General features: G+C 54.1%; 1 long non-coding RNA gene across 1 annotated transcript; it reads left to right on the top strand.

Moving 5' to 3' along the window:
- The first annotated feature begins 11,005 nt into the window (after positions 1 to 11,005).
- Positions 11,006 to 11,878, top strand: LOC135324003 (uncharacterized). The gene is made up of 5 exons (XR_010385445.1): positions 11,006 to 11,195; positions 11,275 to 11,468; positions 11,556 to 11,611; positions 11,705 to 11,759; positions 11,844 to 11,878. It is a non-coding gene; the product is annotated as an uncharacterized LOC135324003 (long non-coding RNA).
- The last annotated feature ends 420 nt before the right edge of the window (positions 11,879 to 12,298 follow it).

A 12,298-nucleotide genomic window follows, 5' to 3' on the forward strand; every position in this document is an offset into this window, starting at 1 on the left:
TCTGGCCCCCCAGACCCCTTAGACACCCTCTAGTCTCCTCACAACCACTCCAGATTTTTCCCTTCTTCCCCAGAGGCATTTCCTGACAGTGTAGATGCTTTAGCACCCCTCTAGTGCACTCTGGACCCCTCTTTTCCACAGAAACGGCCCGGCAGCTCTCTTCTGGCCCACCAGACCCCTTAGACAGCCTCTAGTCTCCTCACAACCTCTCCAGATTTCTCCCTTCTTCCCCAGAAGCATTTCTTGACTGTATAGACACCTTAGTACCCCTCTAGTGTGCTCTGGACCTCTTTCTTTCCACAGAATTGGGACTGCTAGCTGTGTTCTGGGTCCCCAGACCCCTTAGACACCCTCTAGTCTCCTCGGAACGCCTCCAGATTTCTCCCTTCTACCCTAGAGGTATTTCTTCACCGTGTAGACTCCTTAGCACCCCTCTAGTGCACTCTGGACCCCTCTTTTCCACAGAATGGGGCCCCCAGCTCTCTTCTGGTCCCCCAGACCCCTTAGACACCCGCTAGTCTCCTCGAAACTCCTCCAGATTTCTCCCTTCTTCCCCACAGCTAATTCTATACCATGTAGACGCCTTAGCACCCCTCTAGTGCACTCTGGACCCCTCCTTTCCACAGAATGGGCCCCCCAGCTCTCTTCTGGTCCCCCAGGCCCCTTAGACACCCTCTAGTCTCCTCGCAACACCTCCAGATTTCTCCCTTCTTCCCCAGAGCCATTTCTTGACAGTGTAGACGCCTTAGCACCCCTCTAATGCACTCTGGACCCCTCTTTTCCACAGAATGGGGACTCCCAGATCTATTCAGGTCCCCCAGACGCCTTAGACACCCTCTAGTCTCCTCGCAACCCCTCCAGATTTCTCCCTTCTTGCCCAGAGCCATTTCTGGACAGTGTAGACGCCTTGGAACCCCTCTAATGCACTCTGGACCCCTCTGTTCCACAGAATGGGGACTCCCAGATCTATTCAGGTCCCCCAGACGCCTTAGACACCCTCTAGTCTCCTCGCAACCCCTCCAGATTTCTCCCTTCTTCTCCAGAGGCATGTCTGGATCATGTAGACGCCTTAGCACCCCTCTAGTGCGCTCTGGACCCCTGTTTTCCACAGAATTGGGACCCTCAAATATCTTCTGGGCCTGTACCCCATTAGACACCCTCTAGTCTCCTTGCAACCCCTCCAGATTTCTTCCTTCTTTCCCAGAGGCATTTCTTGACCATGTAGAAGCCTTAGCAGCCCTCTAGTGCACTCTGGACCCCTCTTTTCCACAGAATGGGGCCCCCCAGCTCTCTTCTGGGCCCCTGAGCCTCCTTAGACACCCTCTAGTCTCCTCGCAACCCCTCCAGATTTCTCCCTTCTTCCCCCAGGCATTTCCAGACCATGCAGACCCCTTAGCACCCCTCTAGTGCGTTCTGGACCCCTCTTTTCCACAGAATTGGGCCACCGAGCTCTCTTCAGGCCCCTCCGACCCCTTAGACAGCCTCTAGTCTCCTCGCAACCCCTCCAGATTTCTCCCTTCTTCCCCAGAGCCATTTCTTGACAGTGTAGACACCTTAGTACCCCTGTAGTGCACTCTGGACCACTCTTTTCCACAGAATGGGGCCCCCCAGCTCTCTTCTGCTCCCCAAGACCCCTTAGACACCCTCTAGTCTCCTCACAACCTCTCCAGATTTCTCCCTTCTTGCCCAGAGCCATTTCTGGACCGTGTAGAGGCTGTAGTACCCCTCTAGTGCGCTCTGGACCCCTCTGTTCCACAGAATGGGGACCCCCAGATCTCTTCAGGTCCCCCAGACACCTTAGACACCCTCTAGTCTCCTCGCAACCTCTCCAGATTTCTCCCTTCTTGCCCAGAGCCATTTCTTGACAGTGTAGACGCTGTAGTACCGCTCTAGTGCGCTCTGGACCCCTCTTTTCCACAGAATGGGGCCCCCCAGATCTCTTCAGCCCCCCCAGACCCCTTAGACCCCCTCTAGTCTCCTGGCAACCCCTCCAGATTTCTCCCTTCTTCCCCAGAAGCAATTCTTCACAGTGTAGATGCCTTAGCACCCCTCTAGTGCGTTCTGGAACCTTCTTTTCCACAGAATGAGGCCCCCCAGCTCTCTTTGGGCCCCCAGACCCCTTAGGCGCCCTCTAGTCTCCTTGCAACCCCTCCAGATTTCTCCCTTCTTCCCCAGAGGCATTTCTGGACCATGTAGACGCCTTGGAACCCCTCTAGTGTGCTCTAGACCCCTCTTTTCCACAGAATGGGGCCCCCCAGATCTCTTCTGGCCCCCCAGACATCGTAGACACCCTCTAGTCTCCTCGCAACCCCTCCAGATCTCTCCCTTCTTTCCCAGAGGCATTTCTTGACAGTGTAGATGCCTTAGAACCGCTCTAGTGTGCTCTGGACCACTCTTTTCCACAGAATGGGGCCCCCCAGATCTCTTCTGGTCCCCCAGACCCCTTAGGCGCCCTCTAGTCTCCTTGCAACCCCTCCAGATTTCTCCCTTCTTCCCCAGAGGCATATCTGGACCATGTAGACATCTTAGCACCCCTCTAGTGCGCTCTGGACCCCTCTTTTCCACAGAATGGGCCCCCCCAGCTCTCTTCTGGCCCCTAAGGTCCCTTAGACACCCTCTAGTCTCCTCGCAACCCCTCCAGATTTCTCCCTTCTTCCCCAGAGCCATTTCTTGACAGTGTAGACGCCTTAGCACCCCTCTAGTGCGCTCTGGACCCCTCTTTTCCACAGAATGGGCCCCCCCAGCTCTCTTCTGGCCCCCCAGACCCCTTAGACACCCTCTAGTCTCCTCACAACCACTCCAGATTTTTCCCTTCTTCCCCAGAGGCATTTCCTGACAGTGTAGATGCTTTAGCACCCCTCTAGTGCACTCTGGACCCCTCTTTTCCACAGAAACGGCCCGGCAGCTCTCTTCTGGCCCACCAGACCCCTTAGACAGCCTCTAGTCTCCTCACAACCTCTCCAGATTTCTCCCTTCTTCCCCAGAAGCATTTCTTGACTGTATAGACACCTTAGTACCCCTCTAGTGTGCTCTGGACCTCTTTCTTTCCACAGAATTGGGACTGCTAGCTGTGTTCTGGGTCCCCAGACCCCTTAGACACCCTCTAGTCTCCTCGGAACGCCTCCAGATTTCTCCCTTCTACCCTAGAGGTATTTCTTCACCGTGTAGACTCCTTAGCACCCCTCTAGTGCACTCTGGACCCCTCTTTTCCACAGAATGGGGCCCCCAGCTCTCTTCTGGTCCCCCAGACCCCTTAGACACCCGCTAGTCTCCTCGAAACTCCTCCAGATTTCTCCCTTCTTCCCCACAGCCAATTCTATACCATGTAGACGCCTTAGCACCCCTCTAGTGCACTCTGGACCCCTCCTTTCCACAGAATGGGCCCCCCAGCTCTCTTCTGGTCCCCCAGGCCCCTTAGACACCCTCTAGTCTCCTCGCAACACCTCCAGATTTCTCCCTTCTTCCCCAGAGCCATTTCTTGACAGTGTAGATGCCTTAGCACCCCTCTAATGCACTCTGGACCCCTCTTTTCCACAGAATGGGGACTCCCAGATCTATTCAGGTCCCCCAGACGCCTTAGACACCCTCTAGTCTCCTCGCAACCCCTGCAGATTTCTCCCTTCTTGCCCAGAGCCATTTCTGGACAGTGTAGACGCCTTAGAACCCCTCTAATGCACTCTGGACCCCTCTGTTCCACAGAATGGGGACTCCCAGATCTATTCAGGTCCCCCAGACGCCTTAGACACCCTCTAGTCTCCTCGCAACCCCTCCAGATTTCTCCCTTCTTCTCCAGAGGCATGTCTGGATCATGTAGACGCCTTAGCACCCCTCTAGTGCGCTCTGGACCCCTGTTTTCCACAGAATTGGGACCCTCAGATATCTTCTGGGCCTGTACCCCTTAGACACCCTCTAGTCTCCTTGCAACCCCTCCAGATTTCTTCCTTCTTTCCCAGAGGCATTTCTTGACCATGTAGAAGCCTTAGCAGCCCTCTAGTGCACTCTGGACCACTCTTTTCCACAGAATGGGGCCCCCCAGCTCTCTTCTGGGCCCCTGAGCCTCCTTAGACACCCTCTAGTCTCCTCGCAACCCCTCCAGATTTCTCCCTTCTTCCCCCAGGCATTTCCAGACCATGCAGACCCCTTAGCACCCCTCTAGTGCGTTCTGGACCCCTCTTTTCCACAGAATTGGGCCACCGAGCTCTCTTCAGGCCCCTCCGACCCCTTAGACAGCCTCTAGTCTCCTCGCGACCCCTCCAGATTTCTCCCTTCTTCCCCAGAGCCATTTCTTGACAGTGTAGACACCTTAGTACCCCTGTAGTGCACTCTGGACCACTCTTTTCCACAGAATGGGGCCCCCCAGCTCTCTTCTGCTCCCCAAGACCCCTTAGACACCCTCTAGTCTCCTCACAACCTCTCCAGATTTCTCCCTTCTTGCCCAGAAGCAATTCTTCACAGTGTAGACGCGTTAGCACCCCTCTAGTGCGCTCTGGAACCTTCTTTTCCACAGAATGAGGCCCCCCAGCTCTCTTCTGGCCCCCAGACCCCTTAGGCGCCCTCTAGTCTCCTTGCAACCCCTCCAGATTTCTCCCTTCTTCCCCAGAGGAATTTCTGGACCATGTAGAGACGCCTTGGAACCCCTCTAGTGCGCTCTAGACCCCTCTTTTCCACAGAATGGGACCCCCAGCTCTCTTCTGTGCCCCCAGACCCCTTAGACCCCCTCTAGTCTCCTTGCAACCCCTCCAGATTTCTCCCTTCTTCCCCAGAGGCATTTCTTGACCGTGTAGACACCTTAGCACCCCTCTAGTGTGCTCTGGACCACTCTTTTCCACAGAATGGGGCCCCCCATCTCTCTTCTGCCCCTCAGACTGCTTAGACACCCTCTAGTCTCGTCACAACCCCTCCAGATTTCTCCCTTCTTCCCCCAGGCATTTCCAGACCATGCAGACCCCTTAGCACCCCTCTAGTGCGCTCTGGACCCCTCTTTTCCACAGAATTGGGCCACCGAGCTCTCTTCAGGCCCCTCCGACCCCTTAGACAACCTCTAGTCTCCTCGCAACCCCTCCAGATTTCCTCCTGCTTCCCCCGAGCTATTTCTGGACCATGTAAATGCCTTAGCACCCCTCTAGTGCGCTCTGGACCCATTTTGCACAGAATGGGCCACCCAGCTGTCTTCTGGGCCCCCAGACCCCTTAGACACCCTCTAGTCTCCTTGCAACCCTTCCAGATTTCTCCCTTCTTCCCCAGAGGCATTTCTTGACAGTGTAGACGCCTTAGCACCCCTCTAGTGCGCTCTGGACCCCTGTTTTCCACAGAATGTGACCCCCAGCTCTCTTCTGTGCCCCCAGACCTGTTAAACCCTCTCTAGTCTCCTCGCAACCCCTCCAGATTTCTCCCTTCTTCCCCAGAGGCATTTCTGGACCATATAGACCCCTTAGCACCCCTCTAGTGTGCTCTGGACCGCTCTTTTCCACAGAATGGGGACCCCCATCTCTCTTCTGCCCCTCAGACTGCTTAGACACCCTCTAGTCTCCTCGCAACCTCTCCAGATTTCTCCCTTCTTGCCCAGAGCCATTTCTTGACAGTGTAGACGCCTTGGAACCCCTCTAATGCACTCTGGACCCCTCTTTTCCATAGAATTGGGCCACCGAGCTCTCTTCAGGCCCCCCAGACCCCTTAGACCCACTCTAGTCTCCTCGCAACCCCTCCAGATTTCTCCGTTCTTGCCCAGAAGCAATTCTTGACAGTGTAGATGCCTTAGCACCCCTCTAGTGTGCTCTGGAACCTTCTTTTCCATTGAATGGGGCCCCCCAGCTCTCTTCTGGCCCCCAGACCCCTTAGGCGCCCTCTAGTCTCCTTGCAACCCCTCCAGATTTCTCCCTTCTTCCCCAGAGCCATTTCTGGACAGTGTAGATGCCTTAGCACCCCTCTAGTGTGCTCTGGACTGCTCTTTTCCACAGAATTGGGGCCCCCAGCTCTCTTCTGGCCCCTAAGGTCCCTTAGACACCCTCTAGTCTCCTTGCAACCCCTCCAGATTTCTCCCTGCTTCCCCAGAGCCATTTCTGGACCATGTAGATCCCTTAGCACCCCTCTAGTGCGCTCTGGACCCCTGTTTTCCACAGAATTGGGACCCCCAGATATCTTCTGGGCCTGTACCCCATTAGACACCCTCTAGTCTCCTTGCAACCCCTCCAGATTTCTCCCTTCTTTCCCAGAGGCATTTCTTGACCATGTAGAAGCCTTAGCAGCCCTCTAGTGCACTCTGGACCCCTCTGTTCCACAGAATTGGGCCCCCCAGCTCTCTTTGGGACCTCCAGACCCCTTAGACACCCTCTAGTCTCCTCACAACCCCTCCAGATTTCTCCCTTCCTCCCCAGAGTCATTTCTGGACTATGTAGATGCCTTAGCACCCCTCTAGTGTGCTCTGGACCCCTCTTTTCCACAGAATTGGGCCCCCCAGCTCTCTTTGGGCCCCCCAGACCGCCTCTAGTCTCCTTGTAACCCCTGCAGATTTCTCCCTTCTTCCCCAGACGAATTTCTTGACAGTGTAGACACCTTAGCACCCCTCTAGTGCGCTCTGGACCCCTCTTTTGCACAGAATGGGGCCCCCGAGCTCTCTTCTGGACCCCAGCCCTCTTAGACACCCTCTAGTCTCCTCGCAACCCCTGCAGATTTCTCCCTTCTTCCCCAGAGGCATTTGTTGACTGTGTAGATGCCTTAGGACACCTCTAGTGCACTCTGTACCTCTGTGTTCCACAGAATTGGGCCCCCCAGCTCTCTTCAGGCCCCCCAGACCCCTTAGACACCCTCTAGTCTCCTCGTAACCCCTCCAGATTTCTCCCTTCTTCTCCAGAGCCATTTCTTGACCATGTAGACACTTTAGCATCCCTCTAGTGCGTTCTGGACCCCTCTTTTCCACAGAATGGGGTCCCCCAGTTCTCTTCTGGGCCCCCAGGCCCCTTAGACACCCTGTAGTCTCCTTGCAACCCCTCCATATTTTTCGCTTTTTCCCCAGAGGCATTTCTGGACCATGTAGATCCCTTAGCACCCTTGTAGTGTAGTCTGGACTGTTCTATGAACTGTCTTTTTGCTTAAGATCTCCATTTTGGATATGTAGAGTGTTTCAGGACCCTGGTAGACGCCTCACAATTCTTCTCTGACTTTTCTTCATGTTGTGGAGCCCTCTTTTGTCTCTCTACCACACTTTGCAGCCCTCTATTCTGCTTTGTCCTCATCTTTTACCCTTTTATTTTTCCCCTGCAGAGCTCTCTTGGTCCTGCAGACCCCTTAGCACCCCTCTAGTCCCGTCAGCAGGCTTGTAAAGGCCTTTGTCATGATTCAAAGCTGTGTTTTGGATTTCCAGTTCCCTTAGCACCCCTATAGTGCACTCAGAACCCTTCTGGAGGTCTTTGTTGTGCCCCAGAACCCTCTTTTGGTCATCTGCATACTATAAGAGCCTTCCTGTCCCCTCAGAGCACCTCCAGAGGTCTGTCACGTTAGCCAGTTTTGTTTTTTTTGCCATTTAGTCCCCTTAGGAGCCTTCTGGTCTGTGCAGAACCACTCCTGGGGTGTGGTGCTTGTTCTGCACCAGAGCTGTTCTCTGGCTGCACAGCCCCCTTTGGAATTCTCTAGTCTCCTCAGAAGCCCTTCAGATTTCTTCCTTGTTTTCCAGAGTCATTCCTTGGCCATGCGGGCCGCTTAGCACCTCTATAGTGCACTCTGGACTACTGTTTTGTCCTTACTTGTTCCCTAGAGCTCTCTTTTGGCTGTTTCCTTTAGGAGTTCTTTAGTGGTCTCAGAATTCTTCCTTAGCCCTCTCTTATGCCCTAGAGTGCTCTTTCCCTCGTTTAGGTGCCCGAGTACCCATGTTTTCTTCTGAACCCATTTGAAGGCTTTGCATGTTCTCTTCTGCCTTCTTTTAGTTGCTCTCTAGTCTGCATAAGAGACATCTAATCTGCTGTGGATTCCTCTTTAGAGCTTTGTTGTGCTGCATAGACCTCTGTTGGTCCTGTAGAGCTCTGAGGAACCCCTTTATTTTACTCTGGACTACTCTGTCAGCCTTCCTTTTGTGCCTGAGCTCTGTTTTGGCCCTTTAGTCCTTGCGTGACCGCTGTCATCCATTCATAACTGCTTCTGGACGCCTTTGTTGTGCCCCAGAGGCCTGCGTGGGTTCTCCAGCCCTCTTAGCATCCCTCTTCCCTCCTCGTGCGAGTCCTCCACTTAGGCATACAGAGGTAGTATTCCCCCGGGGAACTCTCCATTCCACCCACTGGCCCCTTTTTCACAGGAAATACCCGTGTTTGGAAGTACTCACATTACAGAAGCAGCCTTGTTCCGGGGGGTTATTTGGATATCTTGGTTTGCCCTAGAGGAAATGCTGTCTTCCTACAACAGCTGTATTAAATACAGGTCTGAACCAATTAGAGCAGTGTGGTGTAGCGTTCCCTTTATAGGTTATGTGGAATCTTGTAGTTTTCTTTCTAAGCCTAAGCAGAACTGATTTCTAGTTTTCAGTGTAAAAGCTAGTCCTAGTTAGGGTAAAAGAATTTAATAACAGACCTCCTGGTATTATGGATACAGTATACGAAGTCTTAGTAACAAAGAAGATGGTCCATTTTATCCAAGAGGTCTGTTTAGCCTTTCTGTGCTCTGCAGCCTAGCTACAGAGTGGAAGCAAAAGCCTTGCTCCTGCCCAGCCCTCTGTCTTTATGGCTGGCAGTGCTTTGCCCCTCCCCTTCCCAGGGCTTGTGGGTCGGGCAGTGGGCGGGGCTAGGGGTACATAAAGCGAGGGCCTGGTGGCAGGGAGTTCATTCTGCGTTTGCTGTCCTTTGGGGTTAGTGGTCTGGACTTGCCTCGGTGAATAGCAGCATTTGAAGAAGCAAAGGTATCCAGGAAGAGTTATTGCTGCATTTGGAGATGCAAAGGCTGTTCCTTAAGGTTAGAGCAACGGGATGACTGAAGGTGGAGCCGTAAGCCTGCCAGAAAAATCGCTTAAAGCAGGCAGTTTTGGTTTTGCGTCGGTATCTCGGCGCGGGGCGTTCAGGGGCGGAAGAGGGCTTCCGCGTCTGCAGTCGTATCTTTTGTTAACCATCAGTATTGTTTTCTTGCGTTTCTGTGTTTATTGCGGAAGGGACCCAGCTTCATCGCTCGACTCTTTGAAGATGATGACACTCGAAGAATTGTTTGTCCCTCAGCTGGACTGCAGAGAAAAGGACAGAACAGGGGTCCCCGGAAAACATTTCCATCTACGTTTCCGCTGTACGTAGTGCTTGTGTGCCTTATGTCCAGTAACGTGGATGCATGTGAGATAGCGTTCTCCTCAGCTACTCTGGTTTCTGGCTTGCTCGCCGGATGTTCTGCTGCTCCTCAGAAATATTGTCAGCTCTGTTCCAAGAGGAAGTGAGTGAGTTTTTTTGTAGTATGCAGAGTTACGGAAGAGTTTAGACTTTATGTGAAGAGTGTGAAGAGCAAAGCGAGCATTCTTTCTGCCTGGAAGTGCAGTATGATGAGAAAGGAAGTCACGTCTTTGGAAACCAAGTGCAACTGTGAGTAAGTGCATGTGTCTGAAGGGGTCAAAAAGCAACCTCCTGCAAGCTAACGAATCATCTCTTGTCTTGCCCAAGCCTCAGTGCTGAGAGAGGAAAAAAACTGCTGGCCTTCTCGGGACCGGCAGGAAGCAATTTGCAGTCTCGCCCGGCAGCTCTTTTCTTTCATCTGTGCCTGCGAACCCACTGCCATCTGCTGTTTTGCGGCTCTCCTTCTGACTCCTACCGTGGCTTCTGGGGCTGTCCATTTTGCTTTCTCAGGCACCGTGTGGGCCTTTTCCAGGCATGCCTGAGGATTTGAGGTGAGGTAGAATGGGTGAGTATAATGGCGTGTCAGTTGTTGTAGGGCTAGTCCGCAGTGCCTAGCAGAAGAATAATTTTGTTGTTTTGTTTTTTCCAGGTGCCATGGGATTACTCTCAGTCAGGATGTGGGAGTATCGCTTTGGGGCGGCGTGGGCGAGCGGAGCGACAACGGCGGTTCGGAGAGGCGCGCTCTCGCAGATGAGCGTGGAGGTGCCCGGCACGGGGGGTGACCGCTCGCGCTCTGTTTTGGCAGGTGATGAAGGCGAGCGAAGGAAGATCAGAGAGGATGTGGCTTCCATTGAGCGATGCCTCTTAAGGACCAACAGTGACCTGACCCTCGACCCCCCAGCCCTGCAAAAGCTAAGGTGAGGGGCAAAGGGTGTTGGGGTTGTCTTCATTCTGTGCACGTGTGCATGCGTGCTGATATTCAGTGTTGTGTGGAGGGAGGGCTGCTCTGGATGAGTGGTGTGTGAGGCAGAGGTGGTGGGGTGTGTATGGCAGAAAGTGAGGGTGTGGTAGGCAGGGCAGCTCCAGCCTGTGTCTGTGTTGTTGTGTAGTCTATGTGGTGTGTGTTGTAGCTGTGCTATCTTTTGCTCAGGTCTTGATGGTGCCCTTGCTCTTTGTGCTCAAGGAGCACAGCCCACGCTCCACAGCATCATCGCGGCAGGCATCCGCCGTCTTTTGTCCGGCCTCAGTCATCGGTATCGCTCCAGCGGATCACGTCTCGTCCCGTGCGGGCAGCCGAAAGGGGCGGTCCGTCGCTCCGGCTTTGCATCATGACCATTTGCGGCCGCTCATCTTTGGGGCCATTGTCGAGGCCTTTTTGCCTGCCCCTCTTCTGGTTCTGCTCTTGTTTTTCATCTTCTTGGCAGCCTTTCAGGGTTCTTCCCTGTATCGCCACAGCCTTGGGTCTTCCCGGCCGGGTGCTTTGGCATCGGTCGTCCCGGCTTTGCGGGCCGCTTTCCATCCCGGGCGGTGGCGTTTGACTCTTTTCTGGGCTCATCAGAGCATCAGAGCCGCACGGTCGTGGCATTGTAGGGCTTTCTGGCTGGCAGCATCTTATGTGTGCGAATAGTTCTTTTTGCATAGGGCTTTCCTGCATGTTTGTGTCTGATGCTTGTACCTATGTGTGTTTGTTTTGTGTCTAATGCTTGTCTGTGTGTGTGGGGCCGGAGCTGCTTTGCCTGTGGTTATTAGCAATGGTAGCATATGTAGCGTGGCAGCGATAGCCCGGAATGGCGATCGGTCAGTGTCTGTGTGCTCCAGTTTATGTTGCTTTTTGCAGATGCAGAGCAGTGTTCCGAGTGGGCCCAAGGGAGCTGGAGGAAGGAAGGGGCACGCCCCAAGAAGGTGAGCTAGAGATTTGGTGTTGGAAGGAGAGTGTTGCAGTCAGTGGGTTGCTCGGTTGATTTTTGCTTTGTGCTTGTAGGCGTGGAGCCTTGCGGGGAGCAGGTCGCTCGCATCCAGGAGGAGCAGGGAGAGGTCTGGGCGAGGACGTAGAGCCCGGCGTAGGGCCATCGCCTCGTCAGCGCCGTCCCCGTCGCCGTTCCTGTTTTACAGGTGTGTGGCGGACCTCGGCGTGGGGAGCCGTAGCCCGGCAGTCGGGACGGGAGAGCGGAGCAGGTAAAGGTATTGTAGCGAGGTAATGTTGTGCATGGGGTGTGGTTTTTGGCATGACCTCAAGGTGTAGTCTTCTCTCTGGTTTTGCAGGCATTACAGGAAGTTTTGGAGAGGAGAAGCTGATCAGCAACAAGGAGCCTGAGCAGGTGAGCGGGAGAGCTTGTCTGGCCTGAGTTTTATTGTGCGGTAGGGTGCTGCTGGGCTGCCTCTCGGTGATGTGTTTTGCTCTGCTTTTTCAGGTACGGTGCGGGCCTTTCCCAGGCGTGGCTGAGGATTTGAGGTGAGGTAGAATGGGTGAGTATAATGGTGTGGCAGTAGTTGTAGGGCTAGTCCGCACTGCCTAGCAGAAGAGTAATTTTGTTGTTTTGCTTTTTCCAGATGCCACGGGCAGCCTCACAGCCACAGTGCTGGAGCGTGGCTTTGGCACCGTACAGGTGAGTGCGATGACAATGGTGGTTTGGAGGAGGGTGCTCTCGCAGATGTGGCTGGAGCTGACCGGCAAGGGGGGGTCACTGCTTGTGCTCTGGTTTGGCAGGTGATAAAGGCAACTGTGGTGACTGAAGGGAGATCAGCGCGGATGCGGCTGCCATTGAGGATGGCTCTTGAGGACCGATGGTGATGCCCAGCATTTGAACAGTTAAGTTGAGGGGCAAAGGGTATCAGGGGTGTCTTAACTCTGTGTGTGTGTGCACGCTGATGTTCAGTGTAGAGCGGAGGGCTGTTCTGGATGAGTGGGGTATGTGTGAGGGAGAGGTGGTGAGGTGCGCATGGCAGAAAGCGAGGGTGCGGTAGGCAGGGCAGCTCCAGCCTGTGTCTGTGTTGTTGTGTAGTCT

Source organism: Dromaius novaehollandiae, chromosome 33 (genome assembly GCF_036370855.1).
Source record: "Dromaius novaehollandiae isolate bDroNov1 chromosome 33, bDroNov1.hap1, whole genome shotgun sequence".
Taxonomy (NCBI): Eukaryota; Metazoa; Chordata; class Aves; order Casuariiformes; family Dromaiidae; genus Dromaius; species Dromaius novaehollandiae.